The sequence below is a fragment of the Macrotis lagotis genome, chromosome 6, assembly GCF_037893015.1.
Source record: "Macrotis lagotis isolate mMagLag1 chromosome 6, bilby.v1.9.chrom.fasta, whole genome shotgun sequence".
NCBI classification, from domain to species: domain Eukaryota; kingdom Metazoa; phylum Chordata; class Mammalia; order Peramelemorphia; family Peramelidae; genus Macrotis; species Macrotis lagotis.
The window spans coordinates 197278231-197303291 of NC_133663.1; the positions used below are offsets into that span (position 1 = coordinate 197278231).

The following is a 25061-nucleotide window of genomic DNA, read 5'->3' on the forward strand; positions in this document are numbered from 1 at the left end:
GAAAGCCCTCTTTCCTCTCAAGATCTTATAATATCAAAGTTAATCTTGTTTATCCACCTCCTTGTCCAGTTGACAGGACACAAGGTGTTTTCTGTTTCAGAGAGGCAGTTTCTCAGGGGTGATAGAAAAGTTCTTCTCAGGGGAATAATGCGCTTTTTCTATAGTCTATTCTTCATAAGATCAGCATGGTTAGGGCATCAGGTTTAGCAGTTCACTTCAAAAAGGCATAGATTTTAACTATTTGCTATTACACAAAGTCCCAGATAAACACTTGTGATATTGCAGTTAACTCCATTAATAATATAATCATTAACATTAATGTAATTTATGCAGTGCTTTTAAGCTTGCAAAGTATTTTTTATATTTGATATATTTAATTTGATTCACACAATAACCCTATAGGGTGCTACTAATAGCTTTGTTTTACAAATGAGGAAACAATTTAGAGAAGTTAGGTGACTTAACAAGTTTCAATTAGCTAGTACAACTCTGTGTCAGGATATGAATTCAAGTCTTGCTGACTCCAAATCCTGCCCTCTATTCACTATGCAGTCTATCGACCTAGTCTTGCTTAGGCATATTCTATAACAGATGACTTTTAAGATCCCTCCCTTCCAATAGGAAAGTCTATGACTAGTCCTCTGAAAACTATTCTATGTTATTCCTACCTTATACCTCCAATTTACTTTACTCCCAAACACTTTTGAATCTATTGACACTGGTCTCCTTGCTATTGCTTGAACAAATAAAACACTCCATCTGATTCCAGGTACTTTTGCTGCTCTGTACACCATGCCTAGAATGTTCTCTTTCCTTATTTCTCTTTGCATCCTTGGCTTCCTAAAATCCCATCTTCTACAGAAAGTTTTTTGAGTTGTCATTTAGACATTTCAGTCATGTCCTACTTTTCATGACACCATTTGGGGTTTTCTTGGCAAAAAAAAAAAGATACTGGAATTGTTTTTCATTTCCTTCTCCACCTCATTTTCCAGTAAAGGAAACTGAGGCAAAAAGGCTAGATGACTTGCCCACACAGCTAGAGTCTTCAAACTTCTTTGAACTCAGATCTTCCTGATTCTAGGCCCAGCACTCTATTCATGGCATCATCTAGCTGCCCTAGGTCTTCATTCCTTCATTCATGTCTTTCCTCTAGTGATTCATTTCTAATTTATTCTAATCTCTATAACTTGTTTTCCCCATTAGACTGTTTAGCTACTTGAGGGCAAGGTCTGTCCTTTCCCTTTCTCTTTGTCCCCAGTGCTTATCACAGTGTTTGATCAATCTTGATGACCTGTCAACTTTTCAGCCCAAATTCTTGCTAATGTTCTCTAACATTCATATTCAGACTCATATCTGTGTCATGTTTTAAGTGTTATATTAAAATAAATGTCCTAATTTCATTAAAAGGAAAGCCAACCCACACATTTTGCTTAACTCCATGCCAGAATTATGGTCAAATATGAGTGAGAAGAAAGAACTTCGGAAAAATCACAGTCATACTCATTTTTGTTATAAATTAAAATAGTTAATAGTTCAAGAAAAGTTTCATTTAAGCTATTTGTAAATACATTTCTCTTATTTTTAGTAATTGGGATTATTTCTTTTTATTTGTCTCCTCTTAGCCTAGTAGAGTCCCTGGTCCATAATAGGAGCTTAATAAATCTCTACCATTATCCAATTGTGCATGATAATGTAACCTCTTAAAGCCTTGGGGTTCTTTATTTGTAAAAAAGAGTGCAATAATTACAGAATTCCTGTTGATTTTTCCAGTAAAATGTATGATTCTATTGAGTAGGAAATATTGTCAAGTTTTTGTTTGGTGGTTGTTCTTGTTTGGGGGTGGTATTGATGGTTGTTGATGTTGATAAGTCTTTTTATTTCCAAAACCTAGATATATAGATATAGATATAGATATAGCTATAGCTATAGATATAGATATAGATATAGATATAGATATAGATATAGATATAGATATAGATATAGATATAGATATCTGTTCATATTATGTACTTAATAAATGCATTTTTAATATGGTGGAAGACTATTTCAGCCCACAAACTCATAGACACACATACACACATACATCCACACCACATGCTCCAGGCTTTACCAACAGACAAACTTTTTCACCCTTAGATATATACTGACGCCACAGCTCTTGACATGACATAGATACTACAAAAGGCAGACCAGTAATATATCGGGCACACTTTCAGATAATTTCATGTACTTCTGTAGGGCAAGAAAGATAGTGGTGAGAGATGTTACAAAAAGATTAACCAGGGATAAGGTAAAAATGAGAGTCAAAATGATTCTATGATTTTAAACCTAGGAGACTGGCAGACATCAAAGTCAGGTGAGTTTAGAAATTGTTAAATCTAAGGATAAGGTCTGCTGCAAACTTTAGATCTATATAGGTCTCCCAAGAGTATATTCTAGTATTTGTCTGATAGCCTGGGGAGAAATAGGTACCTTTTTTTTTCACTCAAGGTCGGTCAGATTAATAATGAAAATAGTAATGGTAGGTCAACCTACCCTTCTTATTATATCACAAAAGATAATCAGTCATTTGAAGCCTCACCCACAAGCAGTTCAAACCAGTAGGCTGTCATCACGACAATTCACTGGATCTTTTAAGTAGAGGCACAATTACTCAATAGTTATGCAAATGATTGAAATGTATTACAAAGATTCCTGGAGTAAACTACTTCTGCTCCTAAGGACATGTGCTAGTTATTTCTGTGGGCCATACCAAGTGGAATTTTATGTAATTAATGACTATAGATAAATGTTGAATTTTTTTTAGCCTTTCTCCTTTATTTGTTATTATTGAGTGGACAATGGTGTCCTAAACTAAAAAAACAGACAATCTAGAATTCAATTCTTTTCTCTATTTGGATATGTGTGTGTGCTCACTTAACTTCAAATAGTCTCTTTGTAGAATGAATACAACAATTTGTTTTTCCTGAGGCAATTGGGGTTAAATGACTTACCCAGGGTCTCATAACTATTAACTGTCTGAGGCTGGATTTGAACTCAGGTCCTTCTGACACCAGGGCTAGTGCTCTATCCATTGTACCACTTAACTGTCCCAATTAATACAATAATTACAGAATTCTTACCTGCCTCTCAAGTCTATTGACTGAATCAAATGGAATACTGATATGACAAGCATACTGTATAGCACAACAAAAATGGAAGATATGATCTTCATCAGGAGTATCTCACTAAATGAATGCTCCATGGGTGAGCTCACAGTGTTGCAGTTTTCTGGTAAATAAAAAGTAATACTTCAGATCCTGGTTGTTCTTCTGCATTGGTTGCATACACCATAGCACTGCTATCCCCACTGTTGGCCTTAAAACACCAATATAAAGTGCACTTAGAAACAGTGACTATGTGGTTTAGAAGCATTCCAGTTGAATTCTGAATCTCTCAGTTTCTGAATTTTGAAATGAAGAACTATCAGCAATCCAAACAGCATTTAAAGATAACCAAGGAAAAAAGAAAAGAAGGAAGGAAATAAGTATTTATTAAGTGCCTATTATGTGACAGGCACATTCTCACAACAACATTGTGAGATAGGTGTGAGGGATTATGATTATTTCCATTTTACAGTTGAGAAAACCGAGGCAAGCAGAGGTTATGTGACTTGACCAAGGTCACATAGCTAATATCTGAGACTGATTTTGAATTTGAATCTTGCTGATTCTAAGCCTAGCCTGCTATTTACTGTTTCTCCTAGCTGTCCCCAAGGATTGAAAGGAAGCAAAAGGCCAGAGTGCAATAAAAATAGTTTCACAACATTACTTACGTCAAGTCAGAAATTTAATTGTCCTTTTGCCAGAATGTCTATTCTTTCTCATTTCCACAGTTAATTTTTTTTATTCTAACCTGAATCATTTCCTGTGTTGGTTATGATAACCCCTCCTTCCTAGCTACTTTGCTACTGATTCAGTCAAGAAAAATTTAGTCAAAGCAAATGTTGCCTCCTCTTGTTAGAAATAGCAATGTTTCTTTTTCTTACCTCCATTTCCTTATTGCCCTTGAACTATATGATATTCTGTATCCTATTTAAACTGTTCTTTCTTGCCTTCAAAATTGCTTACTATGTGGTTTTTTTTTCCCCCTTCCAACAGTCTATTAGTCCAGGAAGGGAACTTAAAGATTATCAACTAAAATCCTTACAATTTTTTCCTTTAAAAAATAACGTTTATTTAATATTTTATGTTTTCCCTGTTACATGTACATATCCTTTTCCTTTATAGTTTTTTTATAACTTTGAAATATAGACCTAGTAGCAGTATTGCTGAGTCAAATAGTATCCCCAGTTTTATAACCCTTTATTTATAGTTTCAAATTGCTCTACAAAATTTTTGAATCAATTCACAACTCCACCAACAATACATTAGTGTCCCAACTTTCCCACACACTTTCCCACATTTGTTTTCCTTTTCTGCCCAATCTGATAGCTGTGGGGGAATACCTTCCAAGTTGTCTTGATTTACATTTCTCCAATCAATAGTGATTGAAAGAATTTCTTCATATGTATATATATATAACTATGATTACTGTATCTGAAAACTGCCTCCTCATCTCCAAATTTGACTCAATTCTTTATACATTTGAGAAATGAGGGCTTTATCAGAAAAACCTGCTGTAAAATTTTTTTAGTTATGATTGTATATTTCTCTCCATTCTATGCCTTCCCATTTATCTCTCTCTGTGTCTGTCTCTATCTCTGTCTTCATTTCTCTGCCTCTCTCTTTTTTTCACTCTGTTCTCAAAAATATTTTGCTTCTGACTACCAGCTCCTTCAGTCCTTCCTCCCTTCTATCAGTCCTTCTCATACTTTCCAAAATTCGGGAGATTTGTGTCTTGTCCCATCAGACCATAGGCTCCTTAACCATGGTATTACATGAAGGTGATCACCCCAAGGTATCTTGTAGTCCTGAGTCTTACTGAGTCTGTTTAAGGCTAGAGTCAGTGAATCAATCAATATTTATTTATTTAGAACTGATTGTATAGCAAGCACTGTTCTATATACTGGAGTTAAAAAGAAAGTCAAAAACAAATAAACAATAGTCCCTGCTCTCAGGGAGCTCACAGTAGATTGAAGGATCTACCTCTCTTCTCTCATTGAATGTGCAATGGGGAATAGTCCAGTATGTGGATGAAAAAATAGAAGTCAAATTAGATTAAAGATTTTATCTAATTGGGTCAAAGATATGGTATACATAGATGGCACAATAAGAAAGCTAGAGTCATGAAAATTTGAATTCAGATCCTGCTTCAAACATTTACTAGCTGTGCAATACTGGGTTAAAGTCACTTAATCTCACTAATAGACTTATTTTGAAAAATGGGGATGATTACCTAGTAGTCTATGTTCAGTTCTCTGCAAAACTTAACGCACTATATAAATGCTAACTATTATAGATTTAGAGTTTTAAATACTTTAAAAGTAATTTAATATGTTTTACGTGGTCACTCATAAATAACCTACATGAAATTGTCCACTGTCTTAGGGAGAAGGAGGGGAGGAAGGAAGGAAGGATAGAGGAAATTTGGAACTCAAAATTTTTTTTAATGAATGTTTAAAATTGACTTTATATATAAATGGAACAAAATTAAATCTTATTTAAAAAATAAAAGTCATTTAGTCCAATTCTATCCAAACCATAAATGTCATCTGTAACAATCACAACAATGAAATTGTCTAATCACTAGCTAAGAATTTCTAGTTGTAGGGAGCTCACTCTTCTTTGAGACAGTCTATCATTTTGAGGTAGCTCTAATTGTTAGGAAATTTTGTTTTTGCTAAATTTAACATTAAATTTAACATTAGGTAATGTTTATATATAGTGGGTAGAAAGACCAAATTTCAAGGCCTCCCACCCAAAATATGTCACCTGTGTGACAATGGAGGGAGGGAAAGGGAAGGAAATATTGTTTATTATATATTAAGTACTAGGCACTATGACAAATGCTTTACAAATATTATCTCATTTGAACTTAATAACAATCCTAAACAAAAATAAATAATTTGAAATCCCATTAGCCTTAAATATTAGCAGCAGGCCTAAGCATTGCATGTGGACATCATCAGGAAGGATATTTAACAAACATTAAGCATTTAATAAATATTTTCTCATGTGATCTTCACAAACACCCTGAGAGTTAGGTTCTATTACTATTGGAGATGTTTTAAAAGTGTTTTTAAACTTAAAAATTAAAAAAAATTATTGAAAATCTTGTATAAAGGGAGTTATTTAGTGGGAAAAGTGCCATTTATACTATCTAGTTGATATCTTTTAGTTGCTCTTTTAGATAAAATTACATTGTTATGGATGTTAATTGGGGAGAAATATCTCAATTCAAAGGAGTATTCTAATGATAGGATTTTTGGCCTTAGCTTGCCTAGACCCAGATCCTCCATGCCATTTCTTATCCATCTCCACCATGTTTCCAGACACACAATACTGCCTCTATCTTTTTATGAGTTAATAGTCTTATGACAACAGACTGTGAGAGTGTGGATTGTCTTACTTGCCTATGTTGGTATGCCAGGACTTAGCATGGTGATGTAAAGCAAGTACTTAAATTTCATATTATATGTTGTTTATTCTTGAGTCCTTTCAGTCATGTCTGATTCTTTGTCACACCATTTGGAATTTTCTTGGCATTCATTTTACAGATGAAGAAACTAAGGCAAACGCCCAGGGTCACACAGTTACTCTGTGTGTGTTTATACTATAGCATAAGCATGCATATAATGTGTAAATATACATATATACTTATTTAGGGACAGTTAGATGATGCAGTGGATAGAGTACTGATCCTGGAGTCAGGAGGCTGGTAGTTCAAATCTAGGCTGACACATTTGACACTGTTAGCTGTGTGAACTTGTGCACTTGGGCAAGTCATTTAACCCTGATTGCCTCACATTCAAAGCCATCTCCAGTCGTTGGTTTAGCATAATGCCTCTCACTCAAATCCAATTCATGTGCTTTGTCATGGCATCGCCTCCCTGATGTCATGGTCTTCTTAGAGAACAAAGGACAAACATCATCATCATATTTATTTCACAAAAAAGTATACTATCATATCATTTTATACTAAGGGACATAAGCATGGGGAAATATCATAAAATATAAAAATATATGTATCTATGCACATATATATATATATATACACACACACACACAATTGCAGTGTAGTTTTTAAGAGTTTTCAAACTACATTCCTTGCAATGAAGTTCCATTGTATTATTATTATTATTATTATTATTGTTTTAAAAATGAGCAAATTAAGGCACAGAAACACAGAAAGCACAACAACAGGAAGTTATGCTGCCAGAAGTGGATGTCAGACCTTTGGATTCTATATCTAAGACTTTTTATCCTCTCATTGTACTACTAAATGAATGAAACAAAAGAACAGGAAAAATAGAGAGGAAAAGGAGGGAAGATGAGAAAAAGAAAAAAGAAATGAAAGAAAACAATGGGATGTAATCAGAAGAATCATTCAATTCCCTATATCCATGATCTAACTCAAGTCAATGACTTTGTTTTTTGCCAGAAAATGGGATTAAATGATATGCCCAGGGTCACATAGCTAGTAAGTATCAAGTGTCTGAGGTCAGATTTGAACTCAGGTCTTCCTGACTTCAGAGTCAGTGCTCTTTCCACTATACCACTTAACTGCCCCAAGTCAATGACTTTCATTGCAAAGATAAAATTAATATTTTAAAATAGAAACATGAATATAGAGCTGGTACTGTAGATGCTACTGGGCCTATTACATATGCTATCAAATATGACAGGGGTTAGAGAGTACTTAAAAGTCACTCCTGTCGCTCTTTCACCATCTATGAAAATCCTACCGTTAGAACACTCCTTTGAACTGAGATATTTCTCCCAAGTTAACATCCATCAATGTAATTTTATCTAAAAGAACAACTAAAAGATATAAACTAAAGGGCATAAATGGTACTTTTCCTACTAAATAACTCCCTTTATACAAGATTTTTAATTAATTTTTAATAAAAAAAGCACTTTTAAAACATCTCCAATAATAATAGAACCTAACTCTCAGGGTGTTTGTGAAGATCAAGTAAGAAAATAGTTGTAAAATGCTTAATAAATGACTATATCCTTCCTGATGAGGTCCATATCCAATGCTTAGGCCTGCTGCTAATATTTAAGGCCAATGGTATTTCAGATTACTTATTTTTGTCTTTTCCTTTTGAGTTATCTTCATTTTCCTCTCTAACCAGACTCCAGTTATTCTTGACCTGAGAGGCATATTGGCAGAGTGATATAATAGAAAGAATGAAAGATTTGTAGTTAGGAGGACCTAAATTTTAATCCCTAGCTCTACAATTGATTATCTATGTGATCTTGGATAATTCAGTGTACATCCATCTATAAAATATGGATAAGCATATTTTCCCTACTTACCTAAGTGAATTATATTGAGAGTCAAATAGAATGTGTTGGAAAAGTAAACCAGAATATATATTTCAATTGTGATGAAGGTAACATTACTGTTTTCCCTTTTCTAATTTCAATATTTTGTCTCCATCCTTTCTCATTTACTTTAAAGATACATATGCAAATGTGACCATTGTTTTTAAATGTTTTTAAGTTCTAAGTAATTTTCTCCCTATTTGATCACATAAATGTAGTAATAAGTAAACCATCGTGCCATAGATTATGAATTTAAAAGTCAAAAATAAAATCAGATGTGCATAAATGTAAAACATATATTAAATGAAGAAAATAAAGAAGATAAAGCATATTCTATTCATTAATATACTTCCAAATATTCTAATGATACTATGGAAAAGAAGACCAGAAGCTTCTTAGGACAGAAACCCTGCTTCTTTTGTATATTACTTAGTGCCTAGCTTAATACTAGACACATAGGATCATAGATTTGGAGTTGAAAGCCATGTTAGCACTTATTAAGTCCAATTCTCTTCATTTTTATAGAAAAGAAATTGAGGTCTGTAGATGCTAAATGACTTCACTATGGTCACACAGATAGCAAGTTCTTGAAGCAAGATTAGACTCTATATCTTCCTTTTTCTAAATTCAGAGCTCTAAAAACTAGCTGACCCTCATAGTGGACATTCAACAAATAATTGTTGATCAATTCATTCTGCAGTGACACTGTAGATAATCCGGAAGCATCAAGAAATGCAAAAGAAAAACTAGGAGGCAGCATATGGCAAGCAAATCAAATCATCTTCACCACCTTGCATACCACTATTGGACCTAGATGGAGAAAGTCTTGGGAATGATTATGCCTGTACTATTACTGGTCTTCTTTCTTACTGGAGCCTAAAGCCATCACTAAGGAGAATAAGTACTATGGGAAATGGTCCACCTTCCTAACCATAACCAAGATCCACTACTGACTAACTGCCACCACAGGCAGGTAAAGTTCAAGAGTCCTAGAAATAGTAACATCACTGAGATCACTAGTCCTGTTTCCACGCTGCCCTATTAACAAATCTGGGAAAGTAACTCTCATGAACATGTGGGCTGGCATCTGTTTCTGGAAGTGTTATAGTCACCCAAGATTCTTCAAAAAGAAAAATTTGGGGGTGGCTAGGGCACAGTGGATAGAGCACCGGCCCTGGAGTCAGGAGTACCTGAGTTCAAATCCAGCCTAAGACACTTTTTAATTACCTAGCTGTGTGGCCTTGGGCAAGCCACTTAACCCCATTGCCTTGCAAAAAAAAAAAAAAAGCCTAAAATAAAATTTTACTACAAAAATCCTTGACACTGTCAAATGATTTAGCCTCAGCACTTGTTAAGATCAGTGGAAATATAAAGATGCTATATTATGATCTCCTTTGTCATCTTTAAGGATCAAGAGACTATTCCATCTGACTTGCATTTGAATCTCCCATGTGTTTTTTTCCTCCTTCCTTCTCCCCTCTCCCCCTTAGAATAAGTTTCTAATTTTTTATATTTGTATTTCCAGCAATTGGCACAATGCTATGCACATAGCAAGCCCTTAATAAGTGCATTTTCATTCATTTAATCTAAAGCAAAGAATGCATTTCTACTCTTCCACCTTTACTCACTCACTAAGATTTCTGAATGACAGAACTGAGATGATTGACCAGCTGAAGCAACTCCATTAGCACCTCACACACAAAAAAAAGAAATTTAAAGGATATTGTTTAAGATCTAAAGGCAACAGAATATTATCAGAAACTTCTTAGAACACAATTAGGTTATTTCTGCTTTTAGACTGCATTTCTTCCCTCAGTCTCCTTTTTTGAACCAAGTGTTCTCACAATTGACCTAGGTACAAAGAGGAGGGAAAAAAAACCTAAATAAATACAAAAAGCTAGGGTTACTACTTATGTCAAGGAGACTGAGGAAGGAAGAAATTTCAAGAAGAGAGTTCAGAGCCCACCAGGATAATTAAATTTTGTTTTCAACAAGAATAAAAGAAATTATCCTGCCAATCCCTTTGCCCCAATCTTTCATTACCCTTTAAAAATCAAATAAATAAAACTTCAGAAGAGCAAATAATTACCTTTCAAACATACCATTGGATCTATTCCAATAACATAAGGAGTGCTAGTAGGAAAAGCTCTCCACACAACTTTTGGGAAAGTGGTTACCATGTGTATTTATGTAAGTCCCACAAGGAGACTTCTAACTTGGGATTTTCAAAAGTACCAGGAACCAGTTTCATAACAAACATGGATAAATATATTGTAATTTTTGGGGGGGGTTGCAAGGCAATGGAGGGATTAAGTGCACTTGCCCAATGTCTCACAGCTGGATAATTATTAATTGTCTGAGTCTGAATTTGAACTCAGGTCCTTCTGACTTCAGGGCTGGTGCTCTAGCTACTGTGCCACCTGGCTGCCCCATCCTTATCTTTCTTGACTTTTTACCATCGTCTTTTCTGGATATTTTCTTCTCTCATGACTTTTTTTTAAACACTGTTCTTTCCTGGTTCTCCTATCTATCTGTCTGCTCCTTCTCAATCTCCTTTCTTGGCTTATAAACCTAAATCATACTATTCCACAAATGTACACGGTGACCATAAGGAAACTTAAAGTCACAAGGCAGTAAGGCACATGTGTAGTAAATACATTATAATTAAATTATAAGAATTGCATTGTAAAAAAAATCAACTATGATTAAATCAGATAAATTGAGAAGAGTTTAATAAACTGATGCAAAGTGAGCAGAGCCAAGAGAAAATATACACAATGCACAGAAAGACTTCAGAATTTAGATCAATATAATGACCAGAGACAGAGAACATGGATCTGTCAGTATATCCTAGAAAAGTATTTCCATTGGAAGGGCCAAGTTCAATATTTCTCTAAGGTATCTTCCTATGTCTGGCCCAAGTTCTAAGTTCACCTATTACAATGACCAGTCTTGACTCCCAAGAACTCATTGTAAACACAAGAAAAAGATAAACTACAGATGTTGGAAAAGTAATACATTGTTGGGCAAAGTCAATTAATTTGTTTTGTCTAATTTTAATTCTTTTGTTATTAGGGCTTGTTCAATTGGAGGGAAATCTATTGGGAGGTAACATCAGTTTTTTTAAAAAGCATCAATATAACATTTAAAAACAAAGCCAGAAATTCCAAACCTGTAGTTGCCCCACTCCCCACTTCTCTCCTTCCATTTCCTTGAGAGTGAATTAAGGGTCAAAGAATTCAAAGGTATCCCAGAACTTGCATATATAATAAGTATGGTATTTTGATGTGTTCTTATTTGAATAATTTACTGAAAGAATTCTAAAAGAACAAGGGATATCTCAGAGCAAATGCATCTAATCTGCAGCTCTCAAAACCCATACTTTATTATATTATTACAATTTATTATTATACTCATTGGTAATGCAATTTATACTTTTCATAAATAAATATTAAATTTTATATGTTGCCCTTGACAAGATTTGTTGGACAATGTGGCCCACAAGAGCTAAAAGGTTGAACATTCATTCCATAGAAGATGTTTTCACTTAGAAAATCTCCTGAGGGGCAGCCAGGTGGCGCAGTGGATAGAGCACCAGTCCTGGAGTCAGGAGTACCTGAGTTCAAATCTGGCCTCAGACACTTAATAATTACCTAGCTGTGTGGCCTTAGGCAAGCCACTTAAACCCACTGCCTTGCAAAGAAAAAAACACTAAAAAAAAAGAAAAAAAAAGAAAATCTCCTGTACCACTGGTATAGCCAGAGGTGTTCAGAATTTACCCAGGGAATTACTGAAAATAATGAAGTGCTAAGCTAAAAAAGCAAGGCAGGAACTTCTTCAATTAAATTGAGTTTTCCTAAAGAAGCCATTTCTACTTCCAGTACTTTCTATTAATAGGTGAGTTTGGTTTCTTCCTGGAACTAGGTAATTTTTCAAAAAATTTTGAAAAAACTTTAGCATGTGGATTCAACCAATGCTTTTCAGTCTATACATTTGGCATTTCAAAAAAAAAAAAACACCTCTACTATTACTATACTAATTATATAGTTTCTATTAATTAAACCATGCTGCTTTGTATTCACTTTTATACATTACTACTCTTTTTCTGTCTCAATTTCTATGTCAGGGATTTAGGGGATGAATATATAGCCATCCATCCTTAGCTATTCCAAAACTGACTAATTTGAGGTTGATGTTAAGTAACAAATCATAAAGCCTGATGTAGGTTGTAATTTCCCACATTATTGCTATGGGGAGCAAATTAATCTGCTTATGCTCTCCAATGAGTCATCTCACCAATTCCCTTTATGTATAAATCTAGAAAAATGAGCATATTTAAATTTTGAATCAAATGACTCAAAAATTTGAATTAAATTAAATTTTGAATCAAATAAAATTTGAATCAAATTAGTGAGCCTTTTGGCTCAGTAATGGAGGAGCTCTTATAATAATAAAAAAATCAAATACTAAATCATTCATAGCTTTTATCATGACTAAAAATGTAGCTATAATAATTTCTCTATTATATGCGTAAGTATCTGGAGACAGTGCTTTGGAGCAGATGGGTGACACTGATCTGCTTCATCAGGTTTGTTCTGACCGTAGGTAGCAATAATTTTCTTTGAACCTCTCCAATGAAAATTTATCAATCTTTTGTACTATAATTGAGTTTATAAGAGATTGTTATTGCTAGTCAGTATGAAATCTATTGTGCTTCTTTTTTTTTAGTAAAAAATAGTTCAGATGATAAAAACACAGAAATACTTTTGGGGTTGACCTGTGGTTTATTAGATATTCCTCTCCATCAATTGACAGAATCAAGGAATTTTGAGGTTCATATAAGACATCCCATACCTAAAATGAATTTCCACTACAAGACATTTGATATATTGTCACCCAGCCTCTCCTTGAAGAGCTATGATGAAGGGAAACATCCCGAGGCAATCTATTCCATTTTTGGACAGCATCATTAGAAAGTTATTCATTACATTAAAGCTAAGCATTTCTCTCTGAAACTTTGGTACAATGGATAGAACAGACTTGGAGTCAGGAAGGTATCCTCCTGTGTTCAAATCTGGTCTCAGATACATATTAGCTATGTAACCCTGGGAAATTCACTTAACCTTTTTTTTTGTCTAAATTCACTGGAGAAGGAAGTGGCAAACCACCACATTATTTTGGCCAATAAAACCCCATGGGCACAATTTGTATTCAATGGTACATGGAGTTATGAAGAGTCAGATATGACTGAACTACAATAACAAAATGCAAAGAAGACAACTAATTGTGCAGATGGGACCTCTTGCCCTTAAAACCCAATCCCTCTGAAGTGTATGTATCCTTATCAGTTTTTTTAATTCCTCGTATTTATGGACAGTGAAGTGAATACAGTCTTTCACTTATATTCTGCTTTACTGTATTCCTATAAATAGATTTCTGCTGCTAATTATTCTTTAGAATTCTGACTGGTGACTTTCATGCTAGAGTAGGCTCAGATTGCCAGACATGGAAGAGAATCCTTAGGAGGAATGGAGTTGGAAACAGCAACAGCAATAGTCACCTTCTACTGAAGACTTGTACATCTCATGACCTCATCACAACAGTCTTCTGTTTACTTAAATGCAATTAAACTTTTGGATGAACCCTTATAGCAAATATTGGCATCTATTGGACCATGTGATTGTAAGGAGAAGAGGTGGACAGGATATAAGAATGACAAAAGCAATGTGTGATGCAAAGTGCTGGACTGATCACAGACTCATCCTCTCTAAGATAATGTTAGAGTGGCTCTCTGAGCAGCAACAGTTTATTGTTAACTTTGAGGGAAAACTGAACCAACACACAGTTGGCAACAGTGGAGCAGAAAAGGAGTGGGCAGCTTTCAGAGATCTGATGTACAGCACTGTATTTGATCATCTGGGCCAGAACACTCACAATACCAAGACTGATTCAATGAAAATGATGAGGAAATATAGAAGCTGCTAGATGAAAAAACAAGAACTCCACAGGGTTTACCAGCAGGATAGTTCAACCATTTCTAAGAAGGCAGCATTTAATTTCATTAAAAGTAAAGTCCAAGTGAAGCTTAGAGAGATGCAGGACTCTTGGCTCAGTAAGAAGGCAGATGAAATTCAATTTTATGTAACCATAACCAACCAAAATGCTTTTATGATGCCTTGAAGGCTATTTATGGCCAAAGACATATGATACATCTCAACCACTCAGTGTTGATGAATCCACATTGATTAATGATCGGGACATGATCCTAGAGAGATGGGCTGAACACTTCCATAGTGTTCTTAACAGACCATCATCAATCAATGCAGAAGCCATTAACCATTTAGCACAAGTTGAAGTCAATCTATCCCAAGCTGAAGTTCCAACTAAAGAAGAGGTTATGAATGCCATTAGGCTCCTTTCAAGTAGCAAAGCACCTGGAGCTAATTCTATTCCAGTTAAGATCTACAAGGTGGATGATTCATTGCTCATCCAAAACTTACTGAAATTTTCCAGGTAATATGACATGAACAAGTTATCATTCAAGGATGTCTCCATTGTCCATTTCTATAAAGGTAAAGGGAATAGATTGTCCTGTGACAATCACAGGGGTATTTCTCCGGTAAGATTCTTACCATAGTCCTTCTCAATCGACTGATCCAACTGATCCTTTACCTGGAAGATGTCACCTCTCTGAGAGCCAGTGTGATTTGAGAAAGGGTTGAGGTACAGTCTTTATGCTATTTGTTCCAGAAAAAATGCCAGGAACAGAACAGAGTTCTGTATATAACATTTGTAGATCTGACTAAGGCCTTTGATGCCATCATTTATGGGGGTTTATGAAAAATTATGTCAAAATTTGGTTTCCTAGAGAAGTTCATCAGCATTGTACATCAATTTCATGAGGGCATAGATGCCTGGGTCCTGGATAGTGGACAATGCTCTCAAGATTTCCCAGTCACCAATGGAGTACAACAAAAATGTGTCCTTGCTCCCATGCTTGCTCCCATGATATTTTCAGTTATGTTATCAAATGCCTTCACTGAGGAAGAGTATGGCCTCAAGATCAGCTACCACACTGATGGCAGATTCTTCAAGGCTACAAACCAAGACCAAAGTGGAGGGAGTATTGGTGTATAATCTGTTTGCAGATGATTGTACACTCAGTGCAGCCTCTGAAGTTGAGATGCACCAAAGTATGGATCGATTCTCTGCTGCTTGTGCTAATTTTGGTCTAACAATTAATACCAAGAAAACACAAGTGCCCCATTAGCCAGCACCACACATCCATATGGGGAACCATTGATTACAGCAAATGGAGAAGTTTTGAGTACTGTGGACAAATTCACTTACCTTGGCAGTGTCCTTTCTAAGAAGGTACACATTGACAATGAGATTGACACTTGCATTGCCAGAGCTAGCTCAGTTATCAGGAAGCTCTGAAAGAAAGTATGGGAGAGAAGAAATATTAGACTGACTACCAAATTGAAATTTACATGGCTATTGTGTTGACCTCATTCCTATATGCCTGTGAAACCTGAATAGCCTTCCAGAGGAAACTGAATCACTTACAAGGTGTTTGCTTGCCATAAAAATCTATTTTATGGAGAACTCACACAGGGCAAGTGCTCACAAAGGGGGGTCAGAAGAAGCCATACCGAAACACCCTGAAGGCCTCATTGAAAAATTTTAGAATTGACTATACAACTTGGGAGACACTGACACAGGACCATCCAGCATGGTATGCCCTCATCAGTACGGTGCTCCACTTTTTGAGAAAGTCAGAATTGAAGCAGCTCAAAGGAAATGTGACATTTGTAAGTTTAGAGTGCCTACCCCAGGTATTCACACTATTTGTGCCCAACTTGTGGTAGAGCATTCTGAGCTCGTATTGTTCTAATCAGCCACAGTCAGACACACTGTAATTTGTCTCAAACATAGTGATGCCATTTTGATCTTTGATAATAAAGGACAAGATGCAACCAACCAGTTATTCTTTGTATTTGTGAACAAAGTTCCCAAATCCCTGCCTGTGATTCTGCACAGAATTTCTAGAAAATGATGAATGCTATCCAAATTTGACAATAGAAGGGTCTCATGAAATAATTAATCATGGAAATTCCAACTACTCTAAGTCCCCAGAGAAATAGCTAAGAAAAATGTTAAGAGGGGTGGCTAGGTGGTACAGTGGATAGAGTACTGGCCCTGGAGTCAGGGCCTTAGAAACTTAATAATTACCTAGCTGTGTGGCCTTGGGCAGGCCACCTAACCCCATTGCCTAGCAAAAACTTAAAAAGAAAAAAAAAAGAATACTTTCCTTTTTCTCTCCCTTCCTTCTCATCTCCTCTTTTACTTCCTACTCATTAATTCCATTACTATTGAACTCCTTTGCTTAAAGTCTTGTGTGTTTAAGCATTGTTTAAAGAACCCCACAGAATGTGTGCTGTGTGGGCATAACTTAGATCCCCTAATGGTTCAGTGTAGCCCCTTTCTATAGAGAAAGAAATGGCAAACCACTCTAGGTGTCTTTGCCAAGAAAACCTCAACTGGGGTCATGAAGAGCTGGACATGATTGAAAGGACTGAAGAACAAAAGAAGTTTTCTAAACTTGTGATGAAATTTAGAGCATTGAAAATTCCATAAGTTAAATAATCAAATAATATTCTTAGTATTACATTTTTTAGGTTTGTTTGGTTGGTTGTTTTTGCAAGGCAAATGGGGTTAAGTGGCTTGCCCAAGGCCACACAACTTGGTAATTATTAAGTGTCTGAGGTCGGATTTGAACTCAGGTACTCCTTACTCCAGGGCCGGTGCTCTATCCACAGCGCCACCTAGACGCCCTTTAGTATTACATTTGATACTTTCAAGTATCAAAACTGTTTGCTGGTGGCTTATATGCTATTTACTATGATTAACAATAAGTATATTTGGGGTTGCTGGAGTATAATGACCCTTAGGTTCTCTTCTAAGTGTTAAACTCCTAAAGACATGTCTGTGTTTTTAACATCTCCCATGATGTTTCTCTGCCATTCCTTTCCTTCCTTGAATTTCAGGATTTATGTGACCTGCTTCTTTAGTTCATTGCCATTATCTTTTCTTCCCTTCAAGTTCTTTTTTTTTTTCAGGTCTCTTGTGAAAAGGAGTACAGATTTCTACCTCTCCTCCTTTCTTGAAATTATTAAAAAGGCAACTTTTTTTTAGTACAAAGAGATTTTTATTGGTATAGCTCCAATGCAATAGAAATGTGTTTGAAGTAGGCAACAAAAATGATCATAAGATCCAGAGTTGAAAAAAATCTTATAGATCAACTTATAAAAACTCTTTATTTTATAGATGAAGAGACTGAATGTTGGAGAAATGAAGTAATATGAGGTTATAAACATAAATAAATGACACAGCTGCTAATACTACACAGAGTAGAAGGACTACATAGTGACAACATACTTTTCTTCTATTGAACCTTTGGCTTCCACAGTTCATTATGGGCTCCTTCTGTCCCATCTCCATCTATTAACTTTCTTTCTTTCTTTCTTTCTTTCTTTCTTTCTTTCTTTCTTTCTTTCTTTCTTTCTTTCTTTCTTTCTGCAAGGCAAATAGGGTTAAATGGCTTGCCCAAGGTGTCTGAGGTGAGACTGGAACTCCAGGACCAATACTCTATCCACTAAGCCACCTAGCTGCCCCATCTATTAAATTTTTTTTTTTTAGGTTTTTGCAAGGCAAATGGGGTTAAGTGGCTTGCCCAAGACCACACAGCTAGGTAATTATAAAGTATGTGAGACCAGATTTGAACCCAGATACTCCTGACTCCAAGGCTGGTGCTTTATCCACTACGCCACCTAGCCACCCCTCATCTATTAACTTTCAAAGAAAATGGAGCACTCAGAAGGCAAGGACTTTCATCTTTGTCATTGTATTCCCAACAGATACAACAATATTTTGCACATATATTTGCTTCTTAAAAAATGTAATGTTGAAATGAATTGATATTCTACTCCTCCTTCAAGACTCAGCTTAAATGCCAACTCTTCTATGAATGGACTTTACCATTTGGAAATAATCTCTCTCTTACCCACTTCTTAAACACTTCTCATAACTTAAGAAGAATGTAAGGGAGAGATTACTTCCAACTGTGCATATTATATTGTAAGCTATTTCAGAGAAGGAAACATTTTAAAGTTTTTCTTTGTATTTCTCCCATTACTTAAGCTGAATACCACACATACAAGGGACCAAGAAGTGTTGAATGAATGAATGAATGAAACAAAATTCCAAATATAAATTAGCAGGGTTATCTAATGTACATATTATTGTCCTTTCTTCCAAACTGTTTCAAATTAAGGCTAAGCCAAGAGAAAGTCATTGCCAGGCACAGTGAGAATAAATAAATGAGTATGTATACATGAGCTTGTGTTACATAACTATTCTTTATTTCCATATAAAGTAGGGGGTAAGATTAGATAGGTTTCATTATATAATTGAATTCATGCCTCCAAGAGATATAGGAAGCCAAAATCAAATTATTTTGGGGATATTATTTGATTATTACTTGTACCATTTTTCCCCAAACTTCTTTGTCTACTTTTCACTGACATCATTGACAGCAAATTAAATTGCACTGCTTAAAAGCAGCTTATTTAGAATTGTAGAGTCTTAGAATTAGAAGAAATTATAATAGTCTTATAGTACAACCTGGTAGAGCAGTGATCAACATATCCAGCACATCTAATGAGTTCCACTTGAATTCAACCATTTTAGGGTGGTTGGTTTTTCCCCAAAATTACCTTATTTTTGCTTATTGGTTCTTTTATGCATCTTTTTGCATATATAAAATGACCTACACGGACTTCTTCTTTTTTTTCTTTTGCTGAATCACTACCCACGTCATAGAACTTAATTTTGGGTATCCCCCAAGGCTCCACTCTGGTCCCTCTTCTTTCTTTAGACTCTCTAACTTGGTGACTTCATCAACTTCCACTGTTTTGACTATCTTCTCTATGCAGATAGTTCTCAGATCTATATTTCAGTTCTATTCTTTCTCCTGAACTCCAGTCCTTTATCATGTCTCCCAGACATCTCAAACTCAACATTTGTAAAATAGCAAATATTTATATAGCACCTTAGAGTCTGCAAAGCACTTTGCAACATATTATAACATTTTATCCTCAAAACAGTGCTGTGTGTAGGTATTTTATTCCTTCTGTTTTACCGGGAAGAAAACAGAATCTGACAAGTTCGAAGGACTTGTCTAGGGTTACAAACTTAGTAAGAATCTGAGGCAGAATTTGAAGTTGGGTCTTCCTGACTTTAAAAAAACTATCATTAGATATAGCTCAAAACTAGCTGCCTTAAAATAAAACTCACTCTCTCCTTAGTACTCAGTCCGCCAAATGCTTGATTGAAGATACCACCATCCTTCCAGTCTCCTAGATGCACAACCTCATCAACAATCTTGATTTATCACTTTCCCATACCCCTCAAATATTACCCATCTTGTCATTTCTACCTTCACAACATCTCTACATTTTCTCTCTATTCACAAAGCTACCATCCTAATTCAGGATCTATTCACATTTTGCCTAGACTTGCAATAGCATCCTGATTGAGGTCTTCATGTCTTAAGTCCTTTCTGCTATCCTCTACATAGAAACCAGAATGACTTTCTACAGCATATGTTTAACCATGTCATTCACTTACTTTCTATATCATTTATGTTTATAAACTCTTCTTTTTGCCATTTTAAAGTCCTTTACAGTCTGACTCTATATTTCCAGTCATTTTTTTTTTTTGCTGTTTTCTCCTCTCAAGCAATACAGTTTAGCTAAACTGACCTCATTCACAATACTCTTCCTTCCATACCTGGAATATTCAACTTTCTCACCTTTACCTCTTCAAATCTCTGTTTTATTCAATGGAATGGAAAAGTTTTTTTATTATACTGTACTATGTGCAAAGTACTATACTAAACACTGAGACAAAAAAGTAAAACAATCCAAGAATTCAAAGAGCTAATAATTTAACTGAGAAAGTCAACACTTAAAGGAAAGTTCTGTTCAGGGCAGATGGAAAGGCCAGGTGATCCCTGGATTCTAACTGAGAAATAGTATGCCCCCAAGGAACTTGGGAAACAATGAAAAGGCAGGAGGACAAATCCATGGAATCTAAGAAATCACCATGAAATTCCTGTGGAATTATTAGGATTTATTTTCATGCAATTCTAAGTATAACTCATAACTAACAATAATATTATGAGAAAATAAAGTCATTTTCACCATGTCTCTTCTCTACTCAAAAATTTTCAATGGCATCACAATGCCTACTGAAATATTGCAAAGCCTTTCATCCTAGTATTTAAGTCCTTCCACAATATCATCCCATTCTCTATACATCCTAACACATGTGCAGGACTTTTCCTGAATATATATCCTCCTTCCCAGTCTGTTGAGTTTTTTTATACCCCTGCCTCCACCACTTATGACATATTATAATCTGTACCTTTCCTTCTACATTTTCTTCACCTAAAATTTTTTTCTTCCTCCATTTGGACTATCCAAATTCATCTAGTCCTTCAAGGGGAGTCTCATTCCTCCCCTCTTCCATGATACCATGTCAAATAACTCCAGGAAGTCATGATTTATAGTATTTGGGGTACAGGGAGAGATAGTGACTCTCTAAGGGTTAACATTATTGTTATAGACCATTTCCTTTTGTCCATTAATTATTTCGTAGGTGAATGTCTTTTGTCCAGGAAAATTATGAGTTTCTTGGGAACCAGAATCATTTCTTATATATTTCTTCAAAGCACATCCTATCATACTGAGAGTAAGGACTTGTATATTGACTTGAACTGAGAATTCCCCACCCTTTAGCATCTCCCCTTTTCAGTTCTTTTTTATCTGTGCTTTAATTTATGGTATTACTTCCTCATTTTTCTTCCTATGCTTAGAAACAGTGATAAGAACAGATTAAGGATTTTTCAAAAGAACACTAGACCTGAGAAGTGAAGAATATTATTTGCAAATGGGAATTACTTTAGTGGAAAGAGAATCATAAGATATGGGTTCTAGTACTAATTCAAATTCTCTACCTAACCTTGGGAAAGTGACATAACCTTTTTGGATCTCAGTTTCTTTCTCTGGAACATAAGTTAGCAGAATTTCTGGAAAACCCTCCTAAGTTTAACATTATCAGAAACTCTATAATAATAAATAATAAATTCTAATTCATCACTAATAAAAATTAGAAAATATGCTCACATTTTTAAGAAATTATCTTTAAGGTTCCTGTGGAACATTTGAGATATATATATATATATATATATATATATTTAGGTTTTTGTAAGGCAAATGGGGTTAAGTGGCTTGCCCAAGGCCACACAGCTAGGTAATTATTAAGTGTCTGAGGCCAGATTTGAACTCAGGTACTCCTGACTCCAGGGCTGGTGCTCTACTCACTATGCCACCTAGCTGTCCCAGAACATTTTATATTGAAAAAAAAATTGTTTGCAATCATAGTAAAATCCAGTTATTGTTGCTGTTTCTTTCATTCTTGAAGGGGATCATGACATCATGACATCAGGTGGATGATGCCATACAATATGGTTCAAGAAGTGTTTGTTGATCATGGTTAGTTGGGCTAATATAATAAAAATGACAATTCTACTCAAATTAAATTACATATTCAGTGCCACACAAATCAAACTACCAAATTATTTTACTGAGCTAGAAAAAATAGTACAAAATTCATCTGGAGCAACAAAAGGTCAAGAAGAGCAAAGGAACTGATAAAAAAAATATAAAGGAAGATGGCCTAACTCTACCAGATCTAAAATTATTCTATAAAGTGGCAGTCATCAAAACTGCCTGATACTGGTCAAGAAATGGAGTAATGGATCACTGGATTAGGAGAGGTTCAAAAGAAAACTCAGGAAATGACTACAGCAATCTACTGTTTGACAAACCCAAAGACATTATCATCCAGGATAAGAACTCACTATTTAACAAGAATTATTGGGAAAACTGGAAAATAGTGAGGCAAAAACTAGGCATAGACCCACATCTCACACCCTATAATAAAATAAGGTCAAAATGGGTATAGGATTTGGACATGAAGGGGGACACCATAGATAAATTAATAGATCAAGAAACTATCTATCTGATCTATGGAAAGGGGACACATTTATGACTAAACAAGAAATAGAGTAAGTTTTAAACAACAAAATGAATGATTTTGACTGTTAAATTTAAAAAGTTTCATTAATATAATCAATGCTGCCAAAATTAGAAGTGGGAAACAATCTTCACAACTAGGAGTTCTGATAAAGGTTTCATTTCTAAAATACATAGAGAACTGCATCAAATTTATAAGACTGCAAGTCATTCCCCATTTGGTAAATGGTCAAAGGATATGAATAAACAGTTTTCAAATGAAGAAATTAAGGCCATTATATGATCATAAGAAAAAATGCTCCAAATCATTATTGATTAGAGAAATGCAAATTAAACAACTCTGAGGTATCACTTCACACCTGTCAGATTGACTAAGATGACACACAGGGAAAATGATCAATGCTGGAGAGGTTGTAGGAGGATTGGGACATTAAATACATTGCTGATAGAGTTGCAAACTGACCCAACCATTCTAGAGAATAATATGCAACTATTCCCAAAGAGCAATAAAACTATTCATTCCCTTTGACCCAGTAATTCCAATTCTAGGCCTATATCCAGAAGAAATTATAAAAAAAATGGGAAAAGTGTCACATGTTCCAAAATACTCATGCAGCTCTCTTTTAATAGCAAAGAATTGGAAATTGAAGAGATGCCAATCAATTGGGGAATGGCTAAACAAGTTATGGTACATGAATATTATGGAATATTATTGTTCTATAAGAAACCAGAAATGGTTGGATTCTAAAGAAGCATGGAATGACTTCCAGGATCTGATGCTGAGCAAAGGGTGCAGAACCAAGAGAACAATGTACACAATAATAACAACATTGTGAGATGATCAACCCTGATGGAAACAGCTCCTCTCAGCAGTTCAGAGAGCTAGGACAATCATATTAGACTAGCTATGAACCATGCTATCCCAATCCAGAGGAAGAAAAAACAAAACAAAAAATCCTTCAGAATTTGATGAACACTACATTCACTTTTTTTTTAATCTCATGTATTTTTTTCCTTTAATTCTAATTCTTCTTACTGAAAATAACTAATCTGTAAGCATGCTTTTTCACCGCTGAGGAAAAGGGGATGGGAAGGGAAGGTGGAAAGAAATTTTGTAACTTAAAAAAATACATAGACATATAAGATTTGAATTCAAATTCCACCTATGACTCTTAGTCCCATTATGACCCTTGGGAAATCATATAGCTTCCCTTCTCGGTTTCCTTGTCTCTATAAAGAAAAAGGGTCAGAGAGACCTCAAAGGTCTTTTCCACACAGAAATCTATAATCCTTTGATCCTTATATATCTTTCTCTGAATATATGCATATTCTCTGAATATAATACAAATATATTCCTCTGGATTTGTATTTTCCATTTATATACTCATTCAAAAAGATAAACTACTTCAAACTAACCCTACAAGTCTGTTTTCATGGAATGAGTCGCAGTGTTCTCTTTTTGATAGGCATCTTTTAAAGTGCCTTGCGAACATCTGTCAAAGTAGAACTTATTTTTTTAAAATAGGTAAAACAAAGTCATGAGAAAGAGAGAAAAAATTCCATCCAAAACTCTGAGAGTACAAGTTATCTTACCCTAGATTTTCTTGATCACAGCTGAAGCAAGAACTCTTCAGTCTCATCCCAGTTTTTCACTCTGGAAGACAGCCCTCTTGTATTTCCTTAGAATGAAAACTGTTGACTTTAAACCGACTTTGAAAGAAAAGGCATATAGCAAAGACTGAAAGAGGGGAACTAGTACAGCCTTGGTTGCTATTTCACGTTATCTTTTTCCTAAAGCTCCTTCTATTTGGTTCTCTAGCCTAAAAGTATAATATTTTATTAAACACCTTTTTCTTTTCAAATGATTCAGAGTTGAAATTAAGGAGAAAGTGTTCTTTTGCTGATATCCTTATAATTACTCAGAGCCTGTTCAGACTTGAATCCATCAGGAATGACTTATTTTGGGAAATATGAACAGGAAATTCAGAGCTGGGCATAAAGCCAAAACCACGAAGAAATGTGCCAAAGACTTGCAAAACTTAAACACATCTTAGCTCACATTAAACTCTGGAAGATTTACTTCTTTCTAAATTAAAAAAATGGTCTTTAGGCTCATCTTGGAAAGCCCTTGCTAATTTTTAATAATTAATCTTTCTACTCAAGAAATCAGAAGAAACATTAGTTTTTAACTTGCTAAGGACAGTACTGAAGGTGATTTCTTTTTCCTTTGCATCATATCCAATTACCTTAGTATAAAGCACTCTATACAAGTTTCTTTGAGCTAAGTTGCCTGAATCCAGTGGTATCAAATTCAAATAGAAACTGGGGCCATTAAACCATATATAAGGATCCCATTGGGCCACATTTTAACTTAGAAAAGAGCATATTAATATTACCTATGTTCTATCATATTATTTATTTTATTAAA

General features: G+C 35.0%; 1 protein-coding gene across 2 annotated transcripts in view; it reads right to left on the reverse strand.

Annotated features, from left to right (window-relative positions):
- The window catches only part of LOC141491357 (interleukin-1 receptor type 1-like), a 68645-nt gene extending 44104 nt beyond the window's left edge, over positions 1–24541 (reverse strand). For both annotated transcript variants that reach the window (XM_074192229.1, XM_074192226.1), the window contains exons 1-2: positions 24227–24541; positions 15822–15907 (exon numbers count right to left, since the gene is read on the reverse strand). The gene's annotated coding sequence lies outside the window, so the exon portion shown is untranslated. The remainder of the gene's footprint in view (positions 1–15821; positions 15908–24226) is intronic.
- Positions 24542–25061: the final 520 nt, after the last annotated feature.